At 48.7% G+C, this 17,438-nt stretch overlaps 1 protein-coding gene across 12 annotated transcripts in view; it reads right to left on the bottom strand.

Moving 5' to 3' along the window:
• Positions 1–2,631, bottom strand: part of EPB41L1 (erythrocyte membrane protein band 4.1 like 1) — a 112,771-nt gene extending 110,140 nt beyond the window's left edge. For 11 of the 12 annotated variants that reach the window (XM_081149366.1, XM_081149378.1, XM_081149369.1 and 8 more), the window contains exon 1: positions 2,157–2,284. The gene's annotated coding sequence lies outside the window, so the exon portion shown is untranslated. Of the gene's footprint in view, positions 1–2,156; positions 2,285–2,615 lie in introns of those variants that run through there. The other variant, XM_081149374.1, reaches the window with a different exon arrangement.
• Between the last annotated feature and the right edge of the window lie 14,807 nt (positions 2,632–17,438).

Below are 17,438 nucleotides of genomic sequence, written 5' to 3'. Positions count from 1 at the left end.
TGCTATAGAATAGAGTATATGGGGGCTGGGGGTGGGGCATGGGGACCATGGCCAGGATCCTTGGGGGCTAGAAGAGTAGATTCCTAAATCTAAGTAACAATGAAACAAACTCTAGCATGCTGAGAAAGGGAAGGGGCCTCAAAGTCCCAGAACCCATCCTACTAGCTTCTCAGTTAGGGAAACTGAGGCTTAGGGGGTTTAGTCTCACATAAAAGCAGCTCAATAAAAATGTGTTGAGTGATCATAAAGGGTTTGACCAAAGTCAAAAGAAGACCCGCGGACCAGATTCCAGGGCTGAGCCCAAACCTTCCTAGTCCTAGGAAAGGAATTCAGGGAAGGGGACAATAAGCTCAGCTTTTCCCATTTTCTGCTGCCTTAGGCAGGGAAACATTTTAAGAATTGAAGAAATCTGCTGTTGGCCTCCAATCCTATCACCAATCCACCCTCCTTCCTTTCACACTCCCAGCTCCCTCCCTTTACACTTCAAATCCTGTGCACTTTATCCTGGCAAACCAGGCAGCAGAGGGGGAGGTGAAGTTATAGGGAAAAAGAACTGGAAGTGGAGGAAGAATTCTTGCACTTGGATATACTTCTTCCATAACAACTCCTCCTATATGAGTCTCGGTTTCTGTCCTTGTAGGCAGTCCTACCCCAATCTACCTACATTTCAGTACCAGCACCTGAAACCCACAGAGCCTGGTGCTAAATTTCCAAACCACCTTTTCAGCCAGTTTTTCTAAAATAGAGTGGCTCTGGACAAAACTGCCCTACCCTATTCCAGTTGGCAGCAAAATGTCACTTCTCTTGCAAAACCTACATGCAGTCTCACTGATATACAATGGGCTATATGTACATAAAAACAAATACACCAGAATTTACAAAAACACATACATCCAGAGATACATTACTCACTGTTCACTGATAAAACACACCTATGCACCCAAATGCATAAGAAATACAGACAGAAGGCACACAGGCTATAGCCTAGAAATGCATGCACTGCATCACGAATGGGGAAAGGGGTACTTACACACCCAGAGACCCTTCTCAAGGAAGAGGTCTCCTAAGGGGGTTCCTGGGAGGGGTGCGCTGGCCCTTAAGGGAGTGCTTCTCCCTCCTCCGCTCAGGGCACCTGAGATGTGGCTGCACCCTCAGTGCAGGGGTAACGGGGTGTCGATGACCTGGCCAGGCCCCGGCTGGCTCTGGACGACGGTCCCAGCGCGGCGACAGGAAATGGATTCCTGAATCTACTGTGACACCAGCCGGGGGCTCGCTGGAGCTGCCGCCGCCACTCCACACCCACACCCACACCCCCCGCGCCGCGGTCAGCGGGACACGCCCTCCGCTCCGGCTCGCGGGCCCCGCGGCCAGCCTCGCTCCCCCAGGCCCGGGCGCGGCCGCCCACCTGCCCGCAGCGCGTCGCCGCCCCGAGGACGCCCAGGCCGCCGCCCACCGCCCGGCCAGGTGCCCGGCTCCGGGCCAAGGCAGCGCCTCGCCGCCGCCCCCACCCCTTCCTCCCGGCGGCGCGGAGACAAAGCCGCGCACACCCACACGGGGGCTACGCGGGGCTACGCGGGGCTACGCGGGTGCACACCCGCCTCGCACGCGCACACTCGGGGAGCCACACTGGAGCTCACACAGCGACACACACCCCCCCCCACAAGCAAAGCCACTGGCGCACCCCCCCAGCAGGACGTGCACACTCAGCTACACGGTCGGACACACCCTCTCACACACTCACGGGGAGACACGCGCACGCACACACCCCCTCACCCAGCCCAGGCGCGCGGAGACATCCAGGGCACACACACATGCACACTTGCACACCCGAGGCACACGCGCGCGCACTGAACATCCACTTGCACTGACCCACGGACACACGCGCGCTCACACCCAACACACACCCGGCGACGTAGACCCAACACACGTATTGGCGCCAGTATCTAGTCGAGCGAACCGAAGCCGGACTCCTGCCTGGGGCGCCGGCCCCCGCCCGGGGGTGTCCAGAACCCCGGAGCCTGCCCGCGCCAGCGCCGGCCAGTGCTGGAGGGCCCGGGGCCCTCCGAGATCACCTCCACCACACGCACACGCACACGCACACGCACGCACACGAGCTGGGTCTTCGGGGCGGGAGGCGGGCGGCGGGGACTGCTAACCTGGCGGCGGCGCGGCTTCCGGGCGCTGTCTGTCCTGGATCCGCGCGTCCCGGGCCGCCCGGGCGGGCTCCGGGCTCCGGGCTCCGAGGTGCGCCGAGCTGCGCAGAAATGCCGCCTCGCTCGCTCCCTCGCTCCCTCCCACGGCGCTCGGCCCCTCTCCCCGCCCGCCCCCCGCACCCGGCCTCCCCCCTCCGCCCCGCCCCGCCCCGGCCGGCTCCCCCGAGGAGGCGGCAGCGGCCCCGGCCGCCCAGGCAGCCACCGGTGGGCGAGCGAAGAGCAGCGGCGGCGAGAGGCGAACAGCCGCGGAAGCGCCCGAGCCGCGGGAGCCGCGAGTCGGGAGGAGCCCGGCGGCCCTAGGGAGGGGCGGGGGAGGGGGCTGAGCCCCGCGAGCCCGCCCGCCGCCCGCCACCCGCCACCCGCCGCCCGCTTCCCCACGTGGGCCCCGCGCCCAGCGCCTACCTGAGCCGCCGCGGAGCCCGGAGGCGGGGGCAGGCGGCGGGGAGAGGAAGTGGAGACCCCAACCCCGGGCCTCGTCGCCCTCCGGGTCCCAGCCGGGTGGGCTCGGCCCCGCCCCTGCCTCCTCCCGAGCCCCCGCCAGCGCCGACCTCGGTTTTCCCTGGCTGGGACGCCTCGGCTCTCCGCCCGGTGCCCCGGTCTAACCCCGCGGCCCGGCGCCGAGCTCGCCGGCCTCCTCCACCTCCAGCCCGGACCTGGCCGACGCCCACCAGCTTCCCCGCCGCCCTCCCATTGTTCCCGTGGCGGGAGCCTTCGGAAGATCACGCCACGCATTCCAACCCCCTCTCAGGTGGCAATACCTCCGGTCTCTCTGGGGGCTCTAAGCACTGGCCCCTGGCTCCTGGACCCTGGCGCCCACCCTCCACAGGCGCTGGCACACCCAAAGTAACGAGCTTTTCTAAATAACCACCACAGCCCTTATACGCCTTCTTCAGGGAGGGAGGAACTAGCCCAAGTTCATTCAGCAAGCCAGGGAGAGCAGCAAGGACTGGGGCACCAATTAGGTGTCCCCATTCCACAGATGAACAAACGGACCCAATTCCTGCCCCAGAGCTCCTGGGAAGTGCAGGGCCCTCCAGAAATGCAGGGAATAAGGAGCCTGGCCTCCTTTGTTGGACACTAAATGAAGCACAGAGAGTGGGGGAATAAGTCCCATGCACTTTCCTGGGTTTTACTGGAGTCAGAGGTAAGCAAAGGCCTACTAAGTTCAGGAACTCTCAACTGCTCTGTCTCGCTTAGTCCTGACCATGGTCCCATGTGGCAGCTGTGAGCATCCCCACTTTCCAGATGAGAAGCTTGTCTCAGGTCTTTATATTGCACAGAGCCAATATAAAGTCCAACAGTTATTGAAGTTTACTGCATTCCTCCCTCCAGTATAGGTGCTAAGTGCCAAGTGAGCAGCCGGGAACATAAATCAAGGAGGGACTTCTACAAACTAAGAGAGGGCAGAACCCAGTGAACTGAGGCCCCAAAGCAGGACTGAGCATGGCTTGGTGGGGGGCAGGGGGTATAATTGATGATGATGATGATGTGTTTGGAGCACTTACTATATTCCAGGCACTGTTGTAAGAGCTTTACTTGACTAACTCATTTAATCCCACAAAAACACTGTGGGGAAGAAGTTATTCTTATCCCTACTTTATATGTCAGGAAACACAAAGTCGTTACATAGCTTGTAAAGTGGCAGACCCAAGGTCCAAACCCAGGAAGCTGATGCCCAAGCCTGCACTTTTAACTACCTCAGGCCAGACAGAAGCAGCCCTGAATTCGAGGCAAACATTTGAATGACTACAGCACCCATAACAGCAGGACTCTGCTTGCTGTCTTCTGTCTCCCTGCGTGGATGCACATCCAGTACACCGGGCCTGGTATGCAGCCTCGGGTTAAACTACAGCATGCCTGCCACATGAGGCTGGAGTGACACGTGCAGGACTTGGTTGCAGCCCTCTCTGCTCCCAGAGGCATTTTTATCACTGGTTTTAGAGGAAGGCATGAAACCTAATCAAATCTACAGCTGTCATGAAGTTGGGATGCACAGCAAACTCTCCGGAAACGAAAATTCATTTCCAAAAGATCTCAGCAGCCTTGGGGCTGAGCTACAACTCACAAGATAAAGTGCCACACAGAATCAATGTAAACTCCTGCCCTTGGGTCCAAACCAGGGCAGTCCTGTGGAACTTGCTGTGATGCTGGAAAGTGGCCTGAATCTGAACCGTCTGATTGAGTAGCCACTAGCCACCTGTGGCTGTTGAGCACTTGAAATGTGGCTAGTATAACTGAGAAGCTAAAATTGTTACTGTATTTCGTTTTAAGGACTTTAAATGTAAATTGCCACATGGGGCTCCTGGGTGCCATATTGGACAACTCGGGTCTAAATGATCAAGTGCCCAAAATAAAGGATAGAAAGAATCTAGATTAAGAGCAGTTTCAGGGAAAATAACTTAAAGGTTTGAGTTGTCCTCAAGCTCAAAAATGCAATGTGGCTGGAAAAGAAGGGAGGGAAAGAGGAAAGGAAAAGAGGAAGGAAGAGGGGGACATGAACATGATACGCTGTGTCAACAGGAACCAGGGATTAAACCTCTGTGGTCAGCCTCGCTAGAGGCTCTGCGCTGCCCTGGGCTCAACACAGCTGGACCACAGGCTTCAGCTCTGGGCTCCAAATTCTGAGGGGCACCCTGTGACATGGGAGCAAGTCTAGAGAAGGCCAGAATGCTGAGGACCTGAACGCCATGTTGTGTGGTGAATGATTTAAACAGCTTGGAGAAGGGGAAGCACAAAGGGGATATAGTGTGTATCTCCAAACACCTGAAGGGCTATCACACAGGAGGAGATGTGATTTGTTCCTTATTATTTAGGTCTAATAAAACAAAAAATTCTGCAAACCCCTAAGCCACACTATGTTTTCCTCAGCACCTAGTCCACCCAGGACCTGGCCCATATTAAATGTTTACTACAAATTTGCTAACAAATGGATGTGAAAGAATTCCACTCAGCTCCAGCGGGTGGACATCCCAGAGGACAATGTCAGCTTACAATAAAGAACTCCAAGCAGTCAAACTGTCCAGGAATGGGAAGGACCACATTGGGAGTGATGAGCCCCCTACTGATAGATGTATTGAAAGAAAGATTGGCCCTGGCCAGTGTTGCTCAGTGGTAGAGTGTTGGCCCATGCAGGAGGCAACCAACTGATATGTCTCTCTCACGTCAATGTTTCTTTCTCTCTCTCTCTCTCCCTCACCTCCCTTCCACTCTCTCTAAAAATCAATGGAAAAAAATATCCTCAGGTGAGGATTAACAAAAATACAAAGAAAAAGAAAAATTGGTCTTCTTTTGGAGGCTATACCAGGAGCCAGATGACCTTATGAGTTGAAAAATGGGCAAGTTTTATTAGGAGGGAAAACACAAGATCAAGGCTGTGCTTCCTGACTATTATGTATGGAACAAATAGATGTGGAGGGAGCAGAGGCAGGGTGGACCAGTCAGGAACCATAGCAGTGGTCCAGCAGATAAGAGAATAGGCTAGGGGACAGGTATGTGACAACAGGAGCACTGCTACGGGGCTGGGAGTCAGGAGCTACAGGTTCCAGCCCTGCTTCTGCCATTAGCTTATTATATGGTCTCAGATAAATCCCATCCTTTCTCCAAATTTCAGTTTCTCTATCTGTGAAATGCAGAACAATCTCCAAGTCTCTTCTAACTCTGGATTCTGCTTATGGGAGAGAGATTATGAGGGATAACTGGATTAATGTACTAGACATACTTTAACAGCTTCAAGGTAGCAATATCATTGGTCTCATTACTATTAGTATTATTACCAAGACCACCTCCTTAGGACTTGGTGACCAGATTGGGAGGAGGGGACAAGAAGGAATCAGCGGACTGCATCTGTAGGGAGGGGAGTAGGCCAAGGACCTCTGATCTTTTGGGAGAGTCAGCTAGCCTCTCTACCCCTCCTCCAAGTTCTGTGAGGACAAACAGTGTTCTGTGTGCTGTCACCTCGTGAACTGCTTCCTCATTCCTTTGAACCACACCCCATACTTGGCTAAAGGAAAAAACCAGTTCTAGGAAAGTTAGACTCTTTCCCCCCTCATTTTAATGTTCACAAATGACACCTGGTGCTGTCTTTTCCTTAAATAATAAGTATCATCATCTCATATGAAAACAGCCAATATTATTGAGCACTATATGCTAAGCACTTTACTTACATAATTTTCTGGCCCGGGGGGCTGGGTAGCTATAATTATAATCCCCACTTTCTAGACGATGACACTGGCTTATGGAGATGCACAATTTTCCCAGTCACAAAGTTTACGAGGGGGATTCTAGTACAAACCTATGTGCTTTCAGGGCTGCATTCCCAAAGGCTTCCAGCATTTTACGATGTATTTTTGCAACAGCTTAAGGAGGAGGGCAAGATCGGTATGGTATCCAATTTATAGCTGGGAAACTAAAGCTCAGAGAGGTTAAAGCAAATCACTTGGGCAAGTTAGTAAAGTCTTCCGATGGGCAGTCCAGCGCTGTTTCCAGTTCTCTGCTGCTCTCCTATGCCCCAGGGGTGGTTTCCTCCTTCCCCTGCCAGGGCCTCCCCAGTCCTCCTAGTCTGACGCCCAGGCCACTTGAGAGAAGGACCTTTACTTGTCCTTTTCCTGGGACAGAATAAGAAAAGGATTTCTGAAAGGCAAAAGTTAATCCCTACCTCCCCCACCCCGCCCCCGCCCGCACAAACACTTGTCCAACGCCTTGAGGTGACAAGGCTAAAAGCTCACACAGTTAGTCACAGGGAGCTGACCTGCCAGCCACCAGAGCACAGGTGCTAAGCTGAGTTTAGAGGGGTGGGGAAGTAGGCCAAGTGTTCTCATCCCCAGGAGCACAGCCCATCGTGCCTCATGCCCCCCTACTCATCTCATCCCCAAAATTCTGCAAACATTTAGGGAACACTGTGCAAGGCTGGGGGAAGAGGGGACACATGGCATATAAGAGTGTGTCCTCACCCTTCAGAGGGAATAGGACAGTGAGTACAAAGTGATATATGCTTATAAAGAGTGATGGAAGCCCATGGTGATTAATTTCCAGGAGAGACACTCCCTAAGGAGTTGAGATCGGAGTGGAGTCTTACAGAGTAAGTTGAGCATGAAGAGGCAGTAGAGGGGTACTCTAGGCTGCAGGAATGTACATGCTGAAGCCCTAAAGCTTAAATATACTTAGACTCCATTTAGCAGGCAAAAGGGAGCCATGGAGTGCAATATGGCTTTGGAGAAAGACTGTCTGAGATTGAATCCTGGCTCTGTTCTCAGCTGATTGACCTTGGGCAAGTTACTTAACCCCTGTGGCAGAGATATTATTATTCCCCATTATTTGCTCTCCCCCTTCCCAGTAAGAGTATACATTGTAGCCAGTGGCTATGTGACTTGAGCACCCTCCAGAGGAAGGAGTTCACTTCCCCAGCCCAGTGTCAGGCTTAACCACATGATTTACTCTGGCCAATGAAATCTGGACCAGAGACATATATACCAGGTCTAAGCAGAAACTTGAGGTGCTGTTGCAAGTCTCAGTCTAAAATCATATTATTTTATCTCTGCTGCTGGAACGGCGTGTCCTGGGCAGGAGCTATGCCTTCAGCCTGGATCCTGGAGTGAAAAAACACATAGAACGGAACTGCAGCTAATCCACCACTGTCCCACAGTGATTGGTGTGTAATATGAGGGAGAAAACTTTGTTGTTGTAAGCCACTGAGATTTGGGGATTGTTTGTTATCGTATCATATAATTCAGCCTAACTTAGTGATTTGAGTAGTACCTACCTCATAGAACTGTTGTGAGGATTAAAGATGTCTATCTCATGACAAAATATATAACCATTTCATCAGGGGTTTGCATTATAAAATGATCATTCTGCCCACACATATATGAAAATTTGATAGATGACAGAAATGACATTTACAAAAGAGTAGCAAAGAATGGTGTAGTGGGTGGGATAGTATCCTCCCAAAAATTCCTGTCCACCGAGAACCTCAGAATATAACCTTATTTGGAAATAGGGTCTTTGCAGATACAGTTAGTTAAGGATCTCAAGATTAACTCATCCTTGATTTAGAGCAAGCCCTACATCCAATGACTGGTGTCCTTATAAGAAAAAGAGAAGACACACAGAGACACAGAGAAGAAGGTGATGTGAAGATGGAGGCAGAGACTAGAGTGATGTATCTACATGCCAAGGAACTCCAGTGATTGCTGCCAACCACCTGAAGCTAGGAGAGAGACGTGGGGTGCTTTCTCCTCCAGGGACTCCAGAAGGAACCAATTCTGCCAACACCTTGATCATGGACTTCTGGCCTCCTGAACTGTGAGAGAATAAATTTCTGTTGTTTTAAGTCACCCGGTTTGTGGTAATTTGTTATGACAGCCCTAGGAAACTAATACAGATGGATTACTTTAAAAATGATACTGAACAATTGGTTATTCATTTGGAAAAAAGTAAAATTAGATTCCTACCTCATAGCACACACAAAAATAACCTTCAGTTGGATTAAAGACCTAAACTCAAAAAGCAAAACTTTAAAATATTTAGAAGTAACTAAAAAAATCATATTTTCGACCTCAGGGCAGGGAAGAATTCCTTAAACAGGACACAAAAATCACAAATTGTATTAGTCTGGGTGCTCCAGGGAAACAGAACCAATAGGACATCTATATAAATAAGTAGATTTATCATAAGAAATTGGCTTACATGGTTATGGAGGCTGAGAAGTCCCAAGATCTGCAGTCTGCAAGCTGGAGACTCAGGAGAGCTGATGGTGTAAGTTCTAGTCCAAGTGTGAGTCTGAAGACAGGAAGGCCTATGTCCTACCCAGAAGTCAGGCAGAGAGCAAATTCTCACTTACTCCCCCTGTTTGTTCCATTCAGGCCTTCAAAGGATTAAATGAGGCCTTCTCACATCAGGGTGGGCAATTTGCTTTACTTAGCTCATCAATTCAAATGTTAATCTCATTCAGGAATATTCTCAAAGACACACCTAGAATAATGGTTAACCAAATATCTGAACACTCCATGGCCAAGTCAAACTGATGCATAATCATTGAGGCAACTTGTAAATATATATAAAATTGGTCACTATACTTTTATCCCTGTATTTTGAGCTCTGGAGGGAAGCCCGGCCAGTGTGGTTCAGTGGTTGAGCATTGACCTATGTTCCAGGAGACCACGGTTCAATTCCTGGTCAGGGCACATGCAGAGTTGCGGGCTTGAACCCCAGTGGGGGGCGTGAAGGAGGCAGCCAATCAATGACTCTAATCATTGATGTTTCTATCTCTCTCTCCCTTCCTCTCTGAAATCAATATATTTTTTTTTTTTAAATAAAAATAAATAAATCCCGGAGGGGAAAATTGATACATAAAATTAACCATCACACAAATTAAAAAATGAAAAGAACTGATATAGTCAATTACATTAAATGCAGACCTTCTGTGCATCAAAAGATGCCATAAGAAAGAAAAAAGAGAAGCCACTCACCAGGAGAAAATCTCTGCAAGGCTTTCAGCTAACAAAGTATGAGAATCTAAAATATATAAGAATTCATAACAATCTATATTGGAAAAATGGACAAAGACTATGAATAAGAAATTCAAAGAAGAAATGAATGGCCAGTAAATGTGTGAAAATGGCTCCCCCTCACTAGTAATCAGGGAAACACTAAAGCTGTAGGAAAGACCAATCCAGTCAGGCAAAGAAAATGTCTTACTATACCAAATATTTGTGAAAATGTAGAAAACTGGACTCTCTCAGACCCTGATAGTGGAGCAGTAAGCTGGTATACCTTTTAGACAGACCTGTGGCTGTTGCAACAAATGACCACAAACTTGGTGGCTTAAAGCATCACACATTTATTCTCTCACATTCCTGCAGGCCTGAAACCCTAAATCAGTATCGCTGGGCCTTGCTCCTCCAGACGCTGCAGAGAAGAATCTTCCCCTTGCCTCTTCCAGCTTCTAGTGGCTGCTGGCATTCCTTGGCTTGTGACTGCAGCACTCTCGCTCTGGCTCCATGGTCACATTGCCTTCTCTTCTTCTGAGACAGTCAAATCTCCCTCTATCTCCCTCTTGTAAGGACTGCATTTAGGGCCTGCCCTCATAGTCCAGGAGGATCTCTCTGTCTCAAGATCCTGAATCACATCTGCAAAACCTCTGCCATATAAATTCACAGATTCCAGAGATCAGGACCTGCTATCTTGGGTGGGGGGCATTATAGATTGGATAAAATACTGGTAGTTACTTGTACTCTAATGTTCTTAGCAGCATTACTCACAACAGGCAAGCGGTGAAAACAGTTCAAGCCGCATCAGTAGGTGAATGGATAGACAACATGTAGTGTATCCATACAATGAAATATTATTCAGCCATAAGGAGGAATGAAATTCTGATACATGCTACAACATGATGAACCTTGAAAACATTATACTAAGCGAAAGAAACCAGATACAAGGGGTAATATTTTACGATTCCACTTATATGGGATCTAGGTAAGTTAATAGAGACAAAAAGTAGAAAAGGTTACCAGGGGCTGGGAGGGAGGAGTTATTATATAGTGAGTACAGGTTTTCTGTTTGGGATGATGAAAAAGTTTTAGAAATAGTGGTGATGGTTATACAACATTGTGAATGTACTTATTGTACACCTAAAAACGGTTAAAATAGTCAATTTTATGTCATGTATATTTTGCCACAATAAAAATAACAATTTTTATCACTAAAGAGATTTAAGCAGAGACCTAGCTAGTTTGCTTAGTGGTCAGAGCATCGGCCCCTGGACTGAAGGGTCCCGGATTCAATTCCGGACAAGGGAACATACTTCAGTTCAGGCCCAACCCCTGGCCCCAGCTGGGGTGCGTGCGGGACGCAGCCAGTCGACGTGTCTCTCTCACATCAATGTTTCTCTCTCTCTCTCCCCCTTCCACTCTCTGAAAGGCAATAGAAAAAATATCCTAGAGTGAGGATTTTAAAAAAAAGAAATATGCATAATTGTATCTGTTTCTTAGCTTATTCAAGGATGATGATGACCAGTTTCCTTCAGACAGTCCAGGATTGTTTGACTTGTTTAGGATTCACCTATAACCCTCCCACGTATTTCTGATCACTTTGGGTATGGTACACTAATTGATCACACCTTTGGCAGAGCAAAAGGTGATGAGCAAATGTTCTTGGGGAAAATGGAGGAGTCAAAATATCCTTTTATGGATGGGTTTAGAACTCACATACGATTTGTGTAGCTGAGAGCAGAGGAGGGATGCCAGAATCAGCAGATATTGCACCAGGAGAGGCATGGAGATTAGATATTGGGAGTCCTCTCATCACCGTAGAATGAGAAGATTGGGCCAGTAATTTCAAAGACCCTTCAGCTCTAACAGTACATAACTCTGTTATTAAAAAATGAAGAGTAATTTACATTTGCCCGGTGCCTGCAGCTTGTATGGCTCTGTGTCAAGTGCTTTTTAGCACTAGTTTATTCAACCTTCACAACAACTCTATAGAGTTTGTATTATGACCCTTATTTTCAGATAAAGAAATAAGGGAACAGATAACTTACATAACTTACCCAAAGTCCCAGAGCTAGGAGGTAGCACAGCTGAATACCGAGGCCAGGGATGTCTGACTCCAAAGTCTTATGCTCCCCACTAAACTATGCTATCGGTCTTCCTTTGTGCAGATCTTTGGGACAAGAAGAGGGTTGACTCGGCTACAGGCCTAGGCCACCCTCAGCTCAAAAGCAGGAGCCTGAAGCCACTTCTTAAAACCGCTTGGAGCTGCTTCTTTTGTTATGTCAGGGGGCTGTCAATAATGCTACTGTCCAGAAGTTTAGCTAGAAACTACCCAATGAGCTTTAAATATTGAACACTTTCCAAGTGTTCACCTGCCCTTATAAATGGCGTACCCATTTCCCGTGTGAGGTGGTTGCAGCCCTGGGAGAAGGAAAGGCAGCCCCTTTTGGCAGAGGGGCTATCTCTGACTACACCTGTCCTTCTCTGACCTAGAATGGGCAAAACAAAAAACAAACCAAGTTATGATGTAAAGCAAACCGATGTAGGTAAAGAATATTGCACATGGGTTTTATCAGACAATACGCTGGAATAATTTCCCATCAGCACCTGGTCTTCCAGCCTCCAGTCCATTCTCTACCTAGGTGGCCTGATTAATTCTCCTAAAGCACAGCTCCAAAAAGGGCCTTCTCTAGCTCAAGAGGCAAGTCCAAAGTCCTTGGCTTGGTATCTGAGGCCTCTGTGGTGTATCACTATCTCTATTTCCAAATCCTACCGTCTTGTACAGATCCCTATCCTGCTCCCTGCTCCCCGTACATGCCTCACCTTTTCCCGCTATAGTGCACTGTGACAGCCACACCTGGTTCTAATGACCCTTTTCTGGGAATAACTCCCCCCTCCCCTTTTCCTTTGGTGAACTCTTTGCTCTTCACTAATACACAGAATCCTGTATGGTCCAATGGGATCTATCTTCCTGGCCACATGGATTAATTCAAGGTTGGGATGTGACCTAAGCTGACCTCACTACGATCTTCTCCGGGACTTTCCTACTCTAGGCAGCAGGGAGGGCTGTCTCGCTTTCCTCTGGTCTCTCATAACTCTGATCTGGACCTCTCTTAGAGTGTCCAGCGCTTTCTAGCTTGTACTATAGTTATTCTTGTCTTCTCTGTGCAATTGTCTTGGCTCCTGCTTTCTCTAAGCGCTCTGCTTTTTTTCAAGCACTCGATTTTAACAGGCATTTCCTGACTACCTCTTACGAGTAGACATTGTGCTATGCTCTGGCGATATGGAATTGGATAAGACGTAGTCCCTTGCTGAATGGATGGATGAATGAAAATGCTTCTCTGGGCCTCACCCAACTTATCACAGGGGATTTGAGCAGCAAAAAATAGTAGATATAAAGTCCAAAGTTGTCAGCCTGGCATTCGAGACCTTCCACAATCCGGTTCTAATTTTGTCTCCCCTACACACACACTTACCTTCAGGCAAACTGAACTGTTTTTTATCCTAGAATATCCCGAGGTGTCCCCATCTGTGTGTGTTTGCCCAGGCTGTGGTCTTTTCTCAGTCTCTCTTCTTGTTTCTCTCTCATTCATACCTTCCTCTTTCCCCATCTCATTTTACCCTCACGTTTTCCTCCTCTCCCTCCCCCCCCCCCTTTTGCCTTCTCTTTTCCTTCCTCTTAGCTCTCCCTGGGCTCTCTTTACACTTCTCTCCATCCCACCCACCTCCTAATTTTACTGACCCCCTTCCTGCTCTGTGCACAGTTCCCTCCCACTGCGGGTAAAATGTAATAAAACACCCCAAATGAAACAGCTTCTAGATCTCATCACAAGAAGCCCTCAAAGTAGTATGGAAAGGGGAGGGGTAGAAACGGAGGTGGGAGGGGATCCTGGAGGCAGAGAAGCAGCTGCCTGGTGACTGCCTAGAAGCTGGTGAATCAGTGGAGCATTGTGTCAGTTGTGTACCTCCAACCCACCCCCAGCTCTTCCCTTTCTTCCCCGTGATCACAGAATTATGAAAAATCAGAACTGGAAAAATCCTTCACATTCATCTACTCTACCTCCATAATTCTGCAGCTGGGAAAGCGAGACAGAGCTAGGGAAACAGAGGCACAGAAAAGGGAAGCAACTAGCTAATGTCACCCAGCAAGCCAGTGGCTTGGCAGGAACTGGAGTCCTAGGACTCCTGACCCCAGACCAGTGAGTGCCCTTTCACCTATACCACAATGCCTGCCTGCCTTTAGTCGCTAGTCCCTCCCCCTGATTCCTACCCCACCAGGCTTGGGATTGTATCTAAGGATTCCCAATACCCCCACCCCCACCCCGAGTGCGTGTAGGATCCAGGGAAATGGAGGCAGAAGGTCCCAACCACATGAGAAGGTCCAGCCCTAAATCCTAAGGGTGTATCTGATGGTATTGGGATGGTGAAAGTGTCACTCTGGCCTGTAGGGGGACCAGTCTCCTCTTAGAAGAGCTCCATTATAAGCAGCCTCTATTGAGTTGAGATGCTCTGTTTCAGCAGGTCATCTTGGCAGGACCCCTCCCCACCCTCCTAGCCTAGCTGGCTACGTAGAGGTTTTCTCTCACTCTGCCAGTGCCAGCGCCAGCACCAGCGCCAGCGCCAGCTTCAGCCATGAACTTAAAACAGAGGCCACCCAGGCACAGGATGGTCCGTGGCTGCTGGTGAAGGCGGCTGGTGGCAGGGGGGAGGGAAGGGTTTCCAGCAGCTCCACTTTCAGTCCTGCTCCTCCACTCCACAAAGGGCCACTGTCTGAGCACAAGGGACCCTGGAGGGAGGCCTCCCAAGGTGCTCAGCAACAGGGCCAGGTTTCATCACACTGGGCCTCCAGACCAAGTAAACATCAGGGGAGGAACAGGCCTAGCAGTTTTGCAGACAGGCTCCTAGCTCTGGGCAAGCTCAGTGGCATCCTCATCCCTGGTTTTCCTGAGACAATAGGAGGGCCAAAGTCATTTGCCCAATTTCCTCCAGAAATGGAGAGTCGGGGTGAGGAACTGGCTCTATCCTAGTGCACATCCCATTGCTCAAGGAGCAGAGAACCATCCTATTCCCCTCTTCAGGAGCAAGAGTATTGAACATTTTTAATTAGTTCAGAGGGAAGACAGCGCTGTGAGCTTAAGTAATCAGGGAAGACTTCCTGAAGGAGGTGTGATTTAAGTGTGATCTCCCTCCATGTTTAGGTAGAATCACCACAAATGGAGAGGAAGAGAAAAAGGCATTTTAGGCAGAGAGCACAGCACTGACAAGTTGTGGCACCTGAAAAGCAGGAGCATTTGGTGTCAATGAAGAGACCTTTCTTGCTAGGGCAGAGGATTCATGTAGGAGAAGGTGGAAAATAAGGCTGGATAGTTTGGTTGGGAGTTAAACCATACCTAGTCTTAACAGCCAGACTGAGGAATCATTACAGTTTCTGAGCAGAGCAGTGATGGGGTGAAAGCTTAGTCTTAGGATACCATGAAAGTGGCCCTAGACGGAGCCCCAAACCTCTGGACAACCTTGGGCTAGTTATGGCCTATCTCTGGGGCTTGGTTTCTTCATCTTTAAAATAAAAGGGTTACACCAGAGAATCTTGAAGCCCCTCTGCAACTCTAAAATGCAAGGATTCTCTGGTGAGGCAACATGGACCCTAGAGAATGAAGAGGCTGTGGCCACACCCCAAATATCTCTGGGCTGCATTTCTTCAATGAATCATCTGCTTAGATCTATGGAATGGCCACCACCACTACTGCTGTCACCAGGCACTATGCTAAGTACTCCCCCCTTTTTTTAAGACATCAGTTTTGTGAATAGGAAATACATATACATACTACAAAATTTAAGTCATAAAAAGATATATGTATGGTAAAAATAAGCTTTCCTCCTTCCCCTATTTCCAGCCATCTATTTCTTCTCCCACTGTTACCAGTTTCCTGAATATCCTTTCAGAGATAACCTATGCATATATAAAGATTCTATAAAGATTATTTTTCTTTACACAAATGGGAGCATACTAGGCACACTGTTCTGCACCTTATTTTTTTAACTTGGAAATTCTGGAGAACTTTTCATATGAATATAAAAGGAACTGCCTCATTCTTTGTATGGCAGGAGCATGACTTATTAAATCAGTCCCCTATAGATAGATATTTAAAGCATTTCTTTTCCATTACAAACAATGCATCAATGAATATCCTGAACATACACCATTCTGCATATGCTGGAATAGACTCACAGAATACGTCGCAGAATGAAATTATGTGCTAAGCTCTTTATATGACCTAATACAATAGTTTAAGCGATCATAATTATACTGATTATGTAAATGTGAAAATTGAAACACAGAAAGATTCATTGACCTGCTCAAAGTCACACAGCTCTTATGTAGTAGAGTTGGCATTCCAATATGGGTAATCCAAAGCCAGAGCCAACACAATCATTCCACTAGTGGTTCTTAAACTTCAGCACACATCAACATCATCTAGAGGGCTAGTCAATACATCGGTTACTGTGCACAACCACAAAAGTTCCTGATTCAGTTCATCTATGGTAGGGCCTGAGGGTTTCCATCTCTAATAAGTTCCCAGGTAATTACTCTTTGAGAACCACTGCTCTGTACCAGTTCTCACACCTTCAGCTGTGCAGGTTGTCCAAAAAGAAAACAGTTGGTGCTCAGCACCTGGCTTTGACAGGACCAGAGTTGAGGAGCACAGGAAGGGCCTCCTGGAACCCATAAGTCTAAGTTCCATGAGGGCAGGGTGAGAGCGTGGCACAGTGCTGGCATGTAGTACTCAATAAATACTTATTTCTTACTTACTTACTTACTGAATAAATAAATAAATAAAATAAGTGCCCCATGCAACTTGGTACTGCCTCTTGTCCCAGCCCCCTGAGAACCCCTGCACTGGGGAAGAAGCCATATTGGCCAAGATTCAAGTTCATGTTGTGAGAGCCTGTTATAGACTGAATGCTTCTGCTCTCCCAAAATTTATATGTTGAAACCCTATACCCCAATGTGATGGTATTTGGAGGTGGGGCCTTTGGGAGACAATTAAGTTTAGAAAAGGTTGTGAGGGTATGGCCCTCATGATGGGATTAGTATCCTTATAAGAAGAGGGAGAGACCAAGTGAGGACACAGTGAGATTTCGACTGTCTACAGCCTGGAAGGACCTCACCAGAAACCGAATTGGCCTGCACTTTGATCTTGGACTTTCAAGCCTCCAAAACTTTTGAGAAATAAATGTCTGTTCACCCTGGCCATTTGGGCTCAGTGGTAAGAGTGTGGCCTGTGGACTACAGGGTCACGGGTTCTATTCCGGCCAAGGGCACGGCCTGTTGCAGGCTCCATCCCCTGCTGGAAGCACCCAGTCGATGTGCCTCTCTCACATCTCTCTCTCTCCCCCTTCTACTCTCTGAAAAGCAATGGAGAAAATACCCTCCAGTGAGGATTAACAACGGCACCTGTCTGTGGTTTAGGTCCCCCAGCCTAACGTCGCAGCAGCCCAAGCTGACAGACAGCGCCCTGGGAGCAAAGCCCATTTTCTGCCCACCCTTCCCTCGGCCCATCGCGAAGTCAGTGGGGCACCAGGCCTCTGTTATTAATGGGGAGCACACCAGAACGCTGGAGTCCCATCAGGCAAGTTCTAGGCCGTGCTCATTCATCACGGTTCATAACAATACCTATAACTCCCTGCACGCGCATTCAGCTGACACGCTTACTTTTTTTTAATTCCCTCATCAGTA

Source organism: Miniopterus schreibersii, assembly GCF_964146895.1.
Source record: "Miniopterus schreibersii genome assembly, chromosome: 10".
NCBI lineage: Eukaryota > Metazoa > Chordata > Mammalia > Chiroptera > Miniopteridae > Miniopterus > Miniopterus schreibersii.
This window is presented reverse-complemented; position numbering and strand designations above follow the sequence as displayed.